The 15,583-nt window shown below is 40.3% G+C and overlaps 1 long non-coding RNA gene across 1 annotated transcript in view; it reads right to left on the bottom strand.

Moving 5' to 3' along the window:
- The window catches only part of LOC117939008, a 12,896-nt gene extending 6,460 nt beyond the window's left edge, over positions 1-6,436 (bottom strand). The window contains exon 1 of the long non-coding RNA XR_004655522.1: positions 6,425-6,436. This is a non-coding gene — a long non-coding RNA (uncharacterized LOC117939008). The remainder of the gene's footprint in view (positions 1-6,424) is intronic.
- Between the last annotated feature and the right edge of the window lie 9,147 nt (positions 6,437-15,583).

Raw genomic sequence — 15,583 nt, forward strand, 5'->3', positions numbered from 1 at the left:
TGTGTGTGTGTGTGTGTGTGTGCGCGTGCGTGATTCTTGGCAATAAATTATATTGTCTCTTTCCGAGTGTGTCAGGTACAACAAGTGTGTATTTGTACCTACAGTATGCATTTGCGTGTCAATTTACTATATTGTTGCCTGTCTGTGGACAGTGTATTTGTACACATGTGGCCCTGTGTGCGAACGAGTCATTCAGCCACTTATGCCGCTAATCTACTGCATGGTACGACTCGATTTGACTCACTCGGTTTTGGTTTTCCATTGGCAAAGTTTTGGATAGCACCTCATTTTTTTGGTACCACCTTGGCCAAGGTTCCAAGAGAGCTGAGCCGATACTAGAGGGTCAAGTTCAACACTGCAGACCAATAATTGTTCAGAGAGAATTGTCACGCAATGTCAGTAACAGGTCAGCATGACTCATACACTTCTCATCTCTCACGCCGCTGCTGGATATCCACACAAACACAAACTAAAATCCTAATTTGCCATGGTCAAAACAACCTGTGGCCTGCCAGGACCTTCATTTCCAATTCAACATCTGCTGGTTGATGGAGACTAATATCAGTCACTAGTGTACCTGCATTTCTGCAGCCTGTTCAGATCAGTTTGACTTTCCTTAATAAGGTGGAGCACAGACTGACGGGCGGCACTTGGCATGGTACTTTAAAGATTTGGGATAAACCAATTTTGGACCGATACTGACTAAGTGGTGTGACGCGTCAACATTAATCACGCTATAACATTCATTCAGACAGGCTACCAACTCAGATTTTAGTGCCACAGAAATCCATGGCCTATTACCTTACATAACAATAAAGTTTCACGAACGGGGGTTTGGTAAAAAGAAAACAGGAATCAAATCAGGAGTCCATTTTGGTGGATTACCTGAGTTGAGCTATAAGGCTATAAGCTCAATCAGTGCATCCCTATTATACATGTCAGGTCAAAACTGCAGGACAAGCACGCATTTTTACACTCTTAGACAAAAGTATTGCTAATGTGCATCACAATCAAACCAAGTGACGGCATGAACTTGACTATACTACATTATGTACTATACTGTTTCACCGCGCACCTTCAGTGATCCTTGGCATAGTTTCTCAAAGTCTCTCTCGCAAAACAGCATGCCATGTACAAAATGCAGAAAGTGGTTGATGGAATCTTTGAAAACAGTGTGGCTTCATACGTGACACTTAAAGATTAAGGTAAAGACTGCCACCTTTAGATTGACCCTAATGGCCTCTGCAGCTAATCGCGATCAAATCTGTCATCTGTCAATTGAGTGAGAAGCATTTTACTCTCTACTTTGTGTATTATATCAACATCATCCCATCATGCCAAGAAATGTTGTAGAACTTTGGCAGACCTTTGGACTCAAATGTCAGCCTCAAGGCCTGGGACTGAATCCGCCACAAGATCACAAAAAAATTAGACCAAGACGAGATGAGTGATTGGAACAAAATTACAACCCATAAAGATATAGTATATATCACATAACAGATGTCTGGTTTGGATTGACATCTGAATGTTTCAAAATGAAAAAACAAATTCCTCCATTGAGGCTTGAAAGGCTGTGAGAAGAACACACAATGGAAACATGTGTGGATCCCAATGGGAATCAAACCTCTAACCCTGGCACAGTGAGCACCAATCAATGGGTTTAAAGCAACCAATAGTATGACAGTGAGAACTATGTTGTGCCCACATAATTTCAGAGAAAGGACTTGTACTGTATGCAAGCCAGATGACTCAACTTGTTGCCGCTGTCCTGAGGAGACGACTTCAGCAGGGAGAGGGTAAAAAAATGACATTACATTGTAAGGGTGTCTGTGTTTGTCATGAACGAGCAAATCCAATGTTCACAGCAGCAGTGCTAGAGGCTTTAGAGAGCTCCTATCAGATCAAAGAACAGGGATCAGCGGGGCTGTTGATACTTACTCATTACAAACTGGTGAGGAGGCGATGTAAAGGAAAGACGGAGGATTGAGAGGCTGGAGTTTTGAGAGACAGAGACAACGGACAATGTGTTTGAAATAAATGTGAATGAAAAAAAGAAGATTTCAACTCATACAGGAAGACGAACAGCTTACTTAGCATTGCTATGATGCAAAAGTATTAAACACAAACGCACTTGTTATTGTTGCTTTGGAGGCAAGGCTTTGACGCGAATGAATTCCCTAAAGACTTAACCTGAACTATACAATAACCTATCCATGGCTAACCCTAACTTTAACCCTAAACAAAAACCAAGATGTAACCCTGACACTTATTATTAAGGCTCAACCAGTGTCTCTTTTGCAAACACACTCTTTAATAAAAACCCACATCGTCACATGCAAACACAAACCTCCAAATCTCTACTTCTGAGTCTACAATGTAATTGTCTACAGTGTTTGACATGCTAGGCAGAATAGGTGTGATGTGATGGTAAAGCAGGGTGAGAGATAAAGAGAAAGAGTGAGAGAGACTAGTAAAATGTGAAGGGAGTTGGTGAGGATGAAGTGAGGAGCTTGTCTCACTTTGGCCCTGTCTCTACAGATCAAGAGCTGCAGACAGCAGGGCGACCAGGGGGAAGCAATGACCCTGTCAGAACCACTAACTCTCATTTGGTCCAAGGGGGGCGAGGAGAGGAGGGGGGGCACTTGTACATGGAAAATTAACTCCTCTGTGACACAGGATATGTTCAAGTTCCATGTCTGAGCCATGTTAATACTGTTTAATGTCACAAGGGATTGAAGTTAAGGCCACTGTAACAGCTAAGACTATTAAAATGAGCTCACAAATGCCAATGGGAGTTATACAGTAAAAATTCATGGCATGGTGAGAAAATAAGTCATATAATGAGTCAAGCTGTTTTTACATTCCAGTAAATGAATGAATGTTTTCAATCACTGCGTCACTTTGGCACCCTGTGGCAGAGAGAGACATGGGGTGAACAGGCATCAGTGTAGGGAATAGACTTTGAGCCTGGCGGGCTTGAAACATGACACTTGGTTTCGTTTTGCATCCATCTGTCGGTCTGTCCTATCCATCCACCTTCTCTTTTCTGTCTATGTCTACTTTATTTTGCTCTGACACACACACTGCACACATGACTACACAAAAGCACAAACAATGAAATGCCAAGGTAGCCCACCTACATGCTGCCTACAGGTGATGTGCCTGACATTGTGTCAAACTTTCAGCTGAAGAAACCCATCATAGACTCATTCTGACAGAAGCAGCCAGTCCCTCGGCGCATCATCCGATCCACTACGCTGAATCACGGTGCAATTTTCTATACTCCGTCAGTCTACCCAGCAGTCCTCCACGATTGCAGCAAAGGCTGCAAAGTGTTTGTTGTCATCTGGCACGTTGCACGCTAAGTCATGCAGGTTAATGTATGTTGCCGTCTGGTTCTGTGTCGCTCGAGAGGAAAAGCAGGCACCATCACAGATTTAGTGGTTTCATCTATTTCCATATGTAGTAGCTGTCTGCTGAGGCTGCTATCTCTTCTTCTATGATGGATTCCTCCCGAATGACTGTTTATAACGTTAACCTTCAAATATGGCAGCCCTAGAAGCAGCCATTTCTTTCTCAATGACGTTTTGAATTTAACACTTAACCCAAGGCCCTTACAAGTGCTAGATGCATCACTAATAGCTGTTTATTTTACCTTAAGAGCAAATCTAATCATCCAGTCTTCAGATCCAGGTGCACCAGGCTACAATCTTCATTTATTTCCATAGTAAAAGAGTACAAGACAAAACCATCAAGTGTCTTTGGATCCTTACTAGCTGGGGGGCTAAGAATTTAATTTCTCTCTTGATGGAATGGAAACGCCAGGGTTCATCCACTATACACAATGCTTGGCATTTCAGGTGCTCTGCTCATAAGATATTGAAAATTGTATGCCTAAAGTTAAAGTATTTTTAACAACAGGATATTTGGCATCCTCTGGGGACCCTGAATATTACATTAAATGGCACGGTAATGTGGGCAGTAATTGTTGCGATAACTTGCTCTAAATCAAGGTGCTAAAAAGGGATGCAGTGATCGTACTATTTATTTCCTGATAAAGAATACAATTCTTCAACTGCGTACCTGGTGTCTTCTGTCCCAAATTCCCCAAAAGACTGAATAGGTATACATTTCATGTATGAAAACATGAATCCAGGGATTTCTGTGGCACTAAAACTAAATTGTAACTGCCCCGCATTGGGGAAGAAGTCTTATGACATTGAAAGAGCAAGTATTTAATATAGATCAGTCATGCCATGACCAATTTACTTAATAAGGTCAGTTTTCACCCCAATACCAATCCTACATATTAGTTGTGTGCAGTTCTAATACTGACTTGACACATGGACTGACCAACAGACCAAATTACTTACCAATCAAACGGAACCAGCTACAGTAATTGCAAGGACTATTAAACTCTCAGATCAACCATGTTACTTAACATTATTGTGTCCATAAATAAGCCTTTTGAGTCATTCAAACACGTGGACCTTACAAGGATGTGAACAAAAGACACGTATGCAGGTCAACAGTAGACTTGCTGACTGATTACTATGGGACTAATTCTATGTCTCACAGAAGAGTAACTACTCCTATAGATTTACTAATATATGTGACAAGGTAATTAAGAGTAAGGGGGAAGTCTATTCACTGCCACAGCACACTTTAACCTTGACAAGCTCTGTTGCTAATGAACTGCACTGAGGAGAAGACTGACGACTTCTCACCACCAGTGTTGGGATCACTCCAAAAATCCACTTTCAAACCACACCGCTTACCCAAGGTCTTGCTTTTAAACTGGCAGGATCTGGGATTGAGATTTTCAAACGGTTGACTCCCAGGGTGAAGAAAAAAGAGAGGAATTAATCAGAGGACAAGTTGGAGCGAGGACTCTCCCAAGATAATTAATAAGGTTTTGGCTTGCAGGGGATGCAGTTGGGGCTGGTGAAGAGTGGACAATGAAGCCAGAAGAAGGATTAATGCTTATTGATTGGTGGAAGGTTCAGCTACCGTGCAGCTTGTGGTACCTGGGGAAAATCTGATAAAGGGAAGGCAGGATATAGCTACATGTCCCTACAAAAAAACTTCAATGCTTTTAAGAGGTAAGTTAGATGAGTTCAACCATGGTTCCGATGCAATTTTTCAATTGCTTCAATTTGGATGTCACTTTATGGATTGACAGGCCAACAAACCCTTACAACTTTTGAAGTTCTTGATACCTCTGTACTGTTGAGAAACATGCAATGCAAAAAAAATAACTGGCTAATGCTCTAAACTCTAACACTGACTACATTCAATGCACACTATAACTTATATTGGAAATAAATCATATATGGGTTGACAGTATCTCAGTTGACTTGACGTGTTTCATAGTTGGGTTTACATTGGGAACGATGCATCATAGCCTACAAGAGACATTATTTTAGCCACAAACAAAGAGAAGGAAATTAGGCTAAATTTGATTGTGGATAATATTTCATTGATCATTTCACTTACTCCATTTTATACGACAGACATGAAGGTGTTGGTACATAGAAATACTGTCTTACATCCAGTTAGCGTCCCAATTTTTCAGATGTCTGTATAAAATACATCTTAATGGGGCTGAATGAAGCCTACAGTGTATGCCCGCCTCATGTGACGGCAGCCCGCCTGTCATTTAAAGCAGGACACCCTTAATTATGCTGAACTTTAATCCTTAAAATAATTTTTTATTCTGCTGTAAAGTTGTGCATTTTAACATGGGGGTTTCTGGTTATGGCTAGAAGGGCTACAGCTATGGCGTTTAGCCAAAGAAAAAGTTAAGGTTAGGCACCAAAACAACTAGTTTAGGAAACTAAGATTAGGAGAAAGATTGTTGTTTGGATCAAAACCATCCAAAAAAAACCAACACACACATTTCCTGGGTGAAAAGTATAACAATTGTATTAGATTAGATTAGATTGTGCAAAATGTTGCTAACTGTAGCTGTATCTCTTCTAGCAACAACCAGGGTTTATGCGGATTGACTCCCTTTGGAGCCAGCCTCAAGGGCCCACTCAACGAACTTGTCTTTGTCACCTACGCATTGGAATCATCCTTCAGTATCGGAGGTTGCTGCTTGTGCATAAATCCAAAACACTGAATTGGCTCAGCACTGCCACCTCACTGGGATTGAGTGGCCGGGATTGTCTGTGTGTCAGCTCTGTAAGAGACATGTGACCTGTCCGTGCCGAGTATGCTGGGATATTTAGGCTCCATCCCTTTGCAACCCTGCACAGAATTAGACTATATAGAAAATTAAAAAAAAGGATAAAAGGAAATTCAACTTTGGATTTCCACGCCTTAATGAAAATTGCATGAATGTGCAAATCTCTAGGTGTGTTAATTGGCTTATGCACATACACATTAAAGGCTTAAGTCATTTAGTCAGACTAGTTTTTACATGAAAATGTTCATGGGTGTAAAACTGCCTTAATCCAATTCTAATTAAATTATTAGTGTGCATCTAAACGCATAAGAGTGGAATGGCTAACATTTTATATTCTCAAGCACTTACATAAGAAGATATTAATGTACATGGGCTGGCCACAATACTTTAGCAGTAACACGTCTAATACAACAGAACAGAAACCCTCTTTGTGAAGGTTATGAGTGTGTGTCATCTTAAAGTATATACTGCTATCCCATACATCAGCACCTAGATGAAATCACAATGTATTTGAAACAGTTAACTAAAGTTAATAAAATAAGCTTCATAAGGAGATAATACTTTAAATTGTTTTTTGGACTGTGTGACGTGCTGCTATTAGTACAGTCCAGTGTGTCCACCGACTAATACATGCAAGATTAAATAGTCATTTCGCTCGCCACAGGATCGACTTTTCTTGTAGAGGCATGTCATCCCCGAAGTGCCAAAGCAGGTCTAATATCCAGGTGAGCTCCACAGAGCAGCATGAAAGGCCTCCTGATTACTCACATGGCTGACTTTCTGCCTCCAGCATGCTGCTGTGCTAAACCTGACCCCTTCACCCCACATTCACCATCAACATGTTACACCTGACAACTCTGCTTACAACCAGAAAACTTCTCGCTGATGTCTACTTTATGATTTGAAATAAATCTCTCGTGCTATTTGCATTTTTTGTTGTTCAAGAGGAGCAGCAGCAAAAACCCTGAGGATAAACAGCTGAGGCAAACAAGCGGCACCATGACCCCCCACATATACACTACGTTCCCTATCCCTCCCCTCAGCCGCTTCCTCCGCCCTCCCCCTCCCTCCCTCCCTGTCATGAATTTTAATCACCTTACAAGCATGACATTAACCTTTTCGTACAGCAAGCAGCCGTCACATCCTCTCATGTGTGACCTGTGATCTATCCTGCCTGTGGTTAATTTGGGGTGGCATTGGGTGGTCCCCTGCTGGGGGGTGGGGGTGAACAGCTCCGCGTGAGACAGGTCCCTTGGCACCCACCTGGAGATTAAACACTGAAGCAAAATACAGACAGAAAGCAGGTTAGCCCTGACATGCTTGAATTAAAACCTGCACCATGCTCCAAATACCTTGGTGAAATAGATTCCGTCACCGGTGGCGTGCTAACAACTGTAGCATCCTGCTCAAGCACAGCCGCAAAGCCTGACAGTGTGATCTGAAATGCTTCCACAGCATCCAATAAATTCTGCAAATAAGCTTATCTGGAGCGACTTATTTATTAAAATCCCAGGCGATAGAAAGAGCTCCAATTCCAAGATCACAACAGCAGCAAGGAGCACAAAAGTTCAGATTTATAATCCTCTCACAATATTCACACAAAAGTAGAAGGATTACATAAGAGACCTTTAAACAAAGAGCATGTAAAAGTCAACAACATTGAAGGTGCGAGAGGATGAACTGAGGCTCTTCTTCACCGTTTTTGATGAACAACTGAGAATGGAATAACAAGGTGACTCCCTTTAGGGTTTAAACAATCGATCCCTCAGAGGAAAACAAGCCAGGAAGCAGAGTCATTGCCTCTGTATTAAAACTCATCTAAACTTGTCTTGCTCTGCGATAGAGGTCGGAAGTAACTGCTGCTCAAAAGCCCCTGGGAAACTGATGCCGAGTGGCGGGTGATGATGAGCCCAATTGAATGCAGAATCTACTAATTGCGCTGCAGTAGGGTGGATTAATCACTGTTTGAGAGAACTGAGGTAATAGGTGAAAGCTGAATGGTTTGGAGGTGATAATGAGCTCCGGGGGAAATACTTTTCCATTAAACTTTCATCAGAATAACAATCTCCTTTTTACTACCACGTGAAGCAAATGAACATTAGGAGTTTGGCTCAGTGACAATGGTGCAAGAATACAAGATAAGAGCAGCTCAAATACACAACGGATTCAGGAGTTTTGTAGTTTATCTGAGTTCTTTAAGTGGCAACTGATACTTGCTCAATTTTTTTCTCATACAGAGAGCAGTTTCACTGTGGGTGACACTTAAATATTGATAACAGCGAGTAGTGACCATCTGGTGCACGCAGTGTCTTTAACATCCTCCCACCTGCTTACCAATCTTCATTTTTCTTAAAAATGTTCCCTGCAAGGTGTCTCGCTGCAAGGTATAACTCTGGCACTGGACAATCATTAGTGATGTGTGTGTGTGAGTGAGTGAGTGAGTGAGTGAGTGATGTTGAATCTGGTTACTCCGCATGGACTAATGTGATTCTCGTTTTTTTTTTTTCAGCATTTGCAGATTCGTCTTAAAATATAGCATGTGGGGAGCAGAAGACAAACTAAATTTCCAATGTTGGGCCTTAAGGCTAGACTACCCAGAAAATCATGTCAAATTAAAAGTGAAGAAGTGTAAAGTTTCCCTAATAATTGGAACGTACTGTGTTGATTTGCCGTGCCTCTTTTTTAAGTGAGAAATAATAATCACAGGTCCAGATTCTCTCTACTGCATTCTGGAATAAAGACAGAACATTAATCAGGAAGCAATCAGACACATCCTGAAGGAACACAAGGAGCTAGTGACATACACAGAACACTGCAACAACAAAACTATGATCCGTATCATATTATTGACAACAATACATGTTCAGGTATTTTAGTCTGGACCAAAATGATGTGCACTTGTGGTTTTGATACAGCAGAGATAAAATCTCATGTGGAAATACTGTGGTTGAGCAGAAATAAAAGTGAGTAACCTTTAGCCTAATGGAAAGTCTGTGTTCCCTGAAAGGTTGCAACAACCTGCATACAGCTGCTGTATGAGGAAAAGGGAAGATGCCTACTGACCTTGCAGACATGACTTTATAAATACTCTGCACCTTTCATCAAACTGCCAAAGTCTGAGTGTCAAGATTTGTGCTTGCATGCCGAGGAACGGCAGCAATATCACACTAGCTACCATGTCAGCGTAGCATTTTATGAGGAAAATGTGAGCCCTTTCATATTGTTGAGCAGAAAATGCATTGCTATCTGTACAAGGTTACTTTCCCATAATTTGCATGCCGTCTGCATCACCCATGCAATTGCGTGAAACTGAGTAAGTAGGCATAATCATTCAATATTAAACAATAGTAGTCTATGAAAACTTGCTGGCTCTGCCAAGAGACTTTCTGACTTGTCCAACATGTAACAGAGATACAAGTAAGTGTTTGTGGGGGAGCAGAGGTGAGCGGGAGAGGGGGAGATCTTCCTTTTTCTCTTTGGGGACTGGCAGGGTAGCACCGTGCTTCACAGAAACCACTGGCAATACTAGCAAGAGAGAACAAAACATCTGTCAATTAGAAGAACAAGCTGAGTCCAAGAGTCACCACCCTGCCCAAGTTGTTTTTGAAATCTGAAATTCATCTTCCCCTCACAGAATGTGTAATGCACATGGAAGCCGGCCAAAAAGAGCATTTCTCTCTAATGGATTCAGGGGAGTTGTGTTTGGAGTGCAGACGATAGCCTATACAGGTGAGTGGCTGTAACATAAAATGATGGTTTCGTTCTTTTCCCTGAAGCTCACATGGAAGGGGGTATCCGTTTGTCCCACTCTTCTCTTTCTTAATCCCTACTACATGAGGATTGTCTCTTCTTTCAAAAGGGCAAGAGAGAAAATGAGAAGAGATCAAAATTTCCTCTTAATGTGCCTTGTCTATCTCATTGAGCCAAAGTGAAACCACAACTTCTGGGTTCTGTTCCAGAAGAAAATAACATTTTAAGAAGAAAACCATACCAACAAGAAATCTTGCTCAATGAGCTTCCTGTTGAGGCTGTGATGGACAATAAATAATAGCCATCATCACTGAGGTATCAGCGTTTATACTGTATGTTAACCGTAACGTTCCAACGCCGAGCTTGGCTCCCAACACCCAGCTTCAGCAATGCGATGCCGCAGGCAACGACTCGGTCTCATCAAGGTTCAGGTGAACCTGATGGCACTCAGTACATCTCCTGAGTACCTGTGCGGTGAAAATACAAAAAGGTAAACCGAGGACCGAATGGTGCACATTTATTTTTAGACAACAGAGATTACAGCTAAAAAGTTGGATGGTTAAATTCCATGGATCATCCAACCGTGGTGCTGCCCATATTCTGCCTAAGTAAAAGTAGAAATGGGCCAAACATCTTAAGCAAAACGTTTGTTAGTCATTGTTGTTTAAAATGAATAATGAAAAACTATACAATACGTGTATTCCTTCGTACTTTAGATGCCAATAGTATTTGGCTCGCTTTTATAACATTTGTACTACAGGTACATATATCAGATTATTAACGGCACAACGCAGTGAATTATTGCTCCAACACGACATGCTTGCCAGTGTCAGGGGACTATTGAGTCCAAACACAACAACAATCAAAGGTTAGTGCCCAGTGACATGAGGCGATAACAAAAAAGATCTGATCACCAGATGCCCTTTCAGGAGCAAAACAAATCAGCGCAGACAACAGGGATGGGTCAACTGCCTCACTTGATATAAACTGCACAAGATAAAGAGCTGTTTAACACTGGCATTTAAAAAGCCTGTGGCACTTTCACTCCAATAATATAGAGCCCGATGTTATGAGTGTTGGCGTTGCATAGTTTGTCCACCAGAGGGCGCTCTACAACGTCTCTGTTGGCAACCCTCTGATTATTCGTTTTTAATTATTGTGTTTTTGTTCAAAGGACTTTAAGTTTCATATCTTTAGTTGGTATTTTTATACATTTTATTTATCAGAACTTTAATATATTTTGATGTTCCTCTGATCTGTTGTGACAAAACAAAAAATTATTACGTTATTTTAGTGAGAACTCATAAATAACTACAAATAACTAATGTTAGGGAAATCAGTTTTTTTATGCATTTCTGGCTTTCTTTTCTTTTTTATATACCTATATGTAGGCCGAAATATGGAAATATCAGATTTTTAAATAACCAAATATTTCATCTAGATGATGATTTCTTACTACAAATAATCTGAACCACTTGGAAAAAGTGGAAAAAGGGCACCTTAAAAAAGAGTCCTCTACTTTAACAATGCAAGTGAGATAGATGCCCTTGAGCAAGGCAGTTCAGTCTCCAACAGAGAAAGACTGTTTCAACTTTGTCTTAGGAATACAAAACTAGTTCAACAATAAAGCACATAGAGATTTAAAAATAAATAAAAATAATTCTCTACTCTCTATTGTAGGGGTGGCACGGTTCACGAAAAAACCTCTGACTGTCGTGTATTATAATAAACGTTGCTTGTAGAAACAATTAATAATAATCTGACACACCATATAGCCTATTAAATGGACTGCTCATCCTCTTCCTCATCTCTCTCTAAAGTGATGAGCAACTGGTGTGTTTTTCTTCATAAACTCTTGAATATAGGAAAGAAAACAGTTGATGAGGATAAATACACAATTATTTTGAATTCATTATATTTCCTATAGTTCCCGTGTAACCTTTGGCAAAGTAAAATAAAATGTACAGAAATATCCGATGATAGCAGTGTACTACAACCAAGTACCAGCAGTAGATGGTAATTGGACTGAGCAAGTGCCAAGCACAATTTTTGGCAGAGATGAAGACAGGCGTGGTGAGGCTCGACTTTGGGGCTGCAGGACTCTGAAAAACATTGTGAGTGACAACCCGTTCGCAGATCTGTTTCCTTGCCTGTCAGACTGAACGAGGCACACTGCACCTCTGTGACCTACGGCAATCCTGGCCCGGTGTCAAAGTCGCTTGGTTGGTTGATTGACATGTTGGAGTTAGCCTTATTGAAGACCTTATAGAAGGGAGATAGAGATGTAAAACACTTTACTAGAGTGAAATTAACTTGATTTAAATTATCTGTTAGTAGACAAATCTTAATTCTGCAACTGTATTCTTCACTGTGTACACTATTAACTCACTTGTGTAGTTTGTCAAAGACAAAAAGCTTGTTAACTTTGCAATCACAGAAAAAGGGTTTTCAGTCATTGACTACCTGAATAGCTAAGTAAGCTGGATCTATTTTTGCGAAGAATCAAAGCCACAAAGCAAAACAATAACATAGGAATAGGAAGACGTATTCCTTCTCCAGACAAAACCACTTGTGGACTGTGTTGGTGTAAACACACATACGGCAGGACTACAAAGAAATACACACAATCCTCACTTCTGATAATGGGAAGTAGCTCTACCTTGTTTATACTGTGGGCAATGATGTATTTTTCATGTATTATGATCATTTAACTCCTATAATGCATTAACATTAGAACAATTTGTTATACTCGTCTTCCATCCATCTGTCTAAAGTGTCATTTAATTAGTTGAAAACTTGGAAAAAGAAAGAGGTTCAGCAGTTCAGCAGCACAGCGGGGTGAGTGCTGTAGACAGCATTGGACAATAACACTGCTGGTGGACTGATTAATACACTTTCTATGCACAACTGGAGTGACTGGCCCTGTGATGTAGCGGCCTGGGGCAGTGTGAGGATGTATGATTAGCCTAGCAGTGAGGTGTGTCTGCAGAAAGTGGCTGCAAAGCCTGAGCCAACAGTCGACGGTAATATACTGTATATGCTCTGGAATTAATGGAGATTGCATGCAGCTTTAAACATGGGAGCACTACAACGTATTCTATTGTTGCCAGTGATCATGTCTTCCTACAACCTGTTGGGTAAATCAAAATGCTAATTAAAAAATTATTACTTTTAATGCCTCTTTGGTTCAGTAAAATTTCCATTAATGTGCTGCTTTTTGCTCTTGCAACCCACAACTCTGAGAAGCAATAAGAACGGGCCGGGAAACTAATGACAGCAGCAATAGACATTTAAAGTCGATCTTGGCTATATATTTTTAGACAATAGTCATGTCATGTGTGAGCGTATGACTTGATGTCTGAACCTGTCATTCCGCTGGCTGGCAAAGGTGAATTTGAATATTTCTCATTTTTCAGAAACGTGCTTTCTACATCTCTCCTCCCACCTCTCTGGGAAAGAGCACATCCACAGCAGCAGAGATCAGCACAAAGATACTGTAGCTCCATCTTGCTTTCTTTTTCTGTCTTTGTCTCCACCCGCGGCTCTTGATGGGTGGGTGGCTGAGATGTTCAAACCATTAGTCTGTTCTTAGTCACACTATAAAATTAACTGCAAACTGAGAGGAATTAGGGGAAATTGAAATTACATCAGCGCAGCCTTTATCTCAGAGAGATTTCTATACAGTAGCTGGGGAAGCCCGATAGGAAATGTTCACTTTGGGAGACCTCCATGATACAGTATCAGAGACGACACACGCTGGGACTTCGTGGTGATCAAAAAAGTGCTCTTTGGATTCTTCAGAGGGACTGTGCTTATTATATATCGTGAAGGGCTCATTGCATTTGGTACAATCTGGTCTCAAATTCAAGTCCCCTATAGAAACAATCCAAGGCATATTGCAGGGTTTGTGAAAGAAATGTACATTTTTTCCATTTAATTTTTCCACAAACCCTACAGTGTGCCTTGGATTGTTTTTAAAGGGGACTTGCATGAGCCCTCCACACAATGGCAAAAGGCTCAGGCATTTGGCATGCATAGCAGCAAGAGCCAAGTACCTGTGTTCTGTATGATCAAATATGGGAAAGGCTCATCCCGAATGGGAGTGCTGTAAAGATGAAGTGATGCAATATGTCAAAAGAATGGCTCACTGTTGAAAGATAAATAAAAAATGCATGCACTACTGTTTGGTTTAATGAAATCTCCTCTACTAGACTGGATGTTGATCATTTAAATGGCAAAAGCTACAATTTTAAATCCATCTATCCATTATCTATAATGGGTATACTTTAAATATAGAGCATTATTATTCCGTGTTGGCCACAGAGAACATACAATATAGACATTCATCTATACAAGCAGTCAGATGATTATACAGGTTTTAAACTAATTATATATAATTTAGAGAAAACTTAGAATTTTTTTAAACCTCAACTTCCTGCTTCAATTTTGACCTACTGTAGTTGTGTGCACACCGTTTTCTTTGCTCTGAGGAATTATTACCATTACCATAACATTTTGGGGGCTTTCACTTTTGGTTTTACCACCACATAGTGTTTAAGGTTTAGATAATCTGGCTGAACTGTTTGCTTGTTTACAACCTGTCTGATCATGTTAACGATTATAATAAGTAGAATGTAAACAAAAGAAACACTGTCCAAACCTCGAAGATAAGACCCCGCTGCAATTAACCAGGATTTTCTCTTCAGGATCCATTCAGATTATGGGTGAGCATTCAATTAAATGTTTTTAGTCAATCGTAGGGGGAATTAACAATCGACTATCACCTTATTAACTATTAAACTAATTAAAATTCATAATTTCTTTAACTTGTTTATAAACTACAAATGCAATGAAAATACAAAAATACATCGTTTTTTTCGTCAATGAGATCTTTATTACAAGTGGAACAGCTTGTGGCAGTTAAACTGGACGTTTGGTTAGACTAAACTTGGATATATGCGCTGCAGTGCTCTAAAGCATCGGAACCTGCAGCTAAATATTAATTTAAAAAAAGGAATCATGTTAAACAATAATTAACCAAAAACATAATACTTTGATCTGGCAGGTTTTGTCAAATGTAATTCAAAACTATCCAAGGCACAAAGAAAGAGGGTGAGAGAGATTAGCCTACCTAATCATTATATTTAGGCTACTTAACAAAGCCTCATAAAAAATAACTAGTGACTCACTTATAAGTTCTGCACCAGTCTACTGATATTTGTTGAGAAAGATAAGCATGTTGACATGATCTGGGGTCAGAAGCAACCTTGTCTCCCCCAGGCTGTGGGATAGCCGCCCTACCGGTCTCCACCGCTGACATTATGAAGACATTATGAACATTACATCTGTGTGAAGAAAAATGCTACTCTACATGTCTAAAATGTAAAGTGAAAAGGGACAACACAAAATTAATTTACACACCAATAGCATGTGATGCCAAACTAGTTTAAATATGGTTCATCAGAGATATTGTTGGGTCAAACTGGGTTACTATGTTAATCTAAAGTACTTTTCATGACCTTTAAGCTTTACAGCAAACATACTGTAGGTGTTGTTTACTATTGTGGGGCAGCATTCGTCCCAGATAATCCAAACTGGCATTTAAGAGCTATTTTGTGAACAGCGGCTGACCTCACTGAACCT

The sequence above is a fragment of the Etheostoma cragini genome, chromosome 23 (genome assembly GCF_013103735.1).
Source record: "Etheostoma cragini isolate CJK2018 chromosome 23, CSU_Ecrag_1.0, whole genome shotgun sequence".
NCBI classification, from domain to species: domain Eukaryota; kingdom Metazoa; phylum Chordata; class Actinopteri; order Perciformes; family Percidae; genus Etheostoma; species Etheostoma cragini.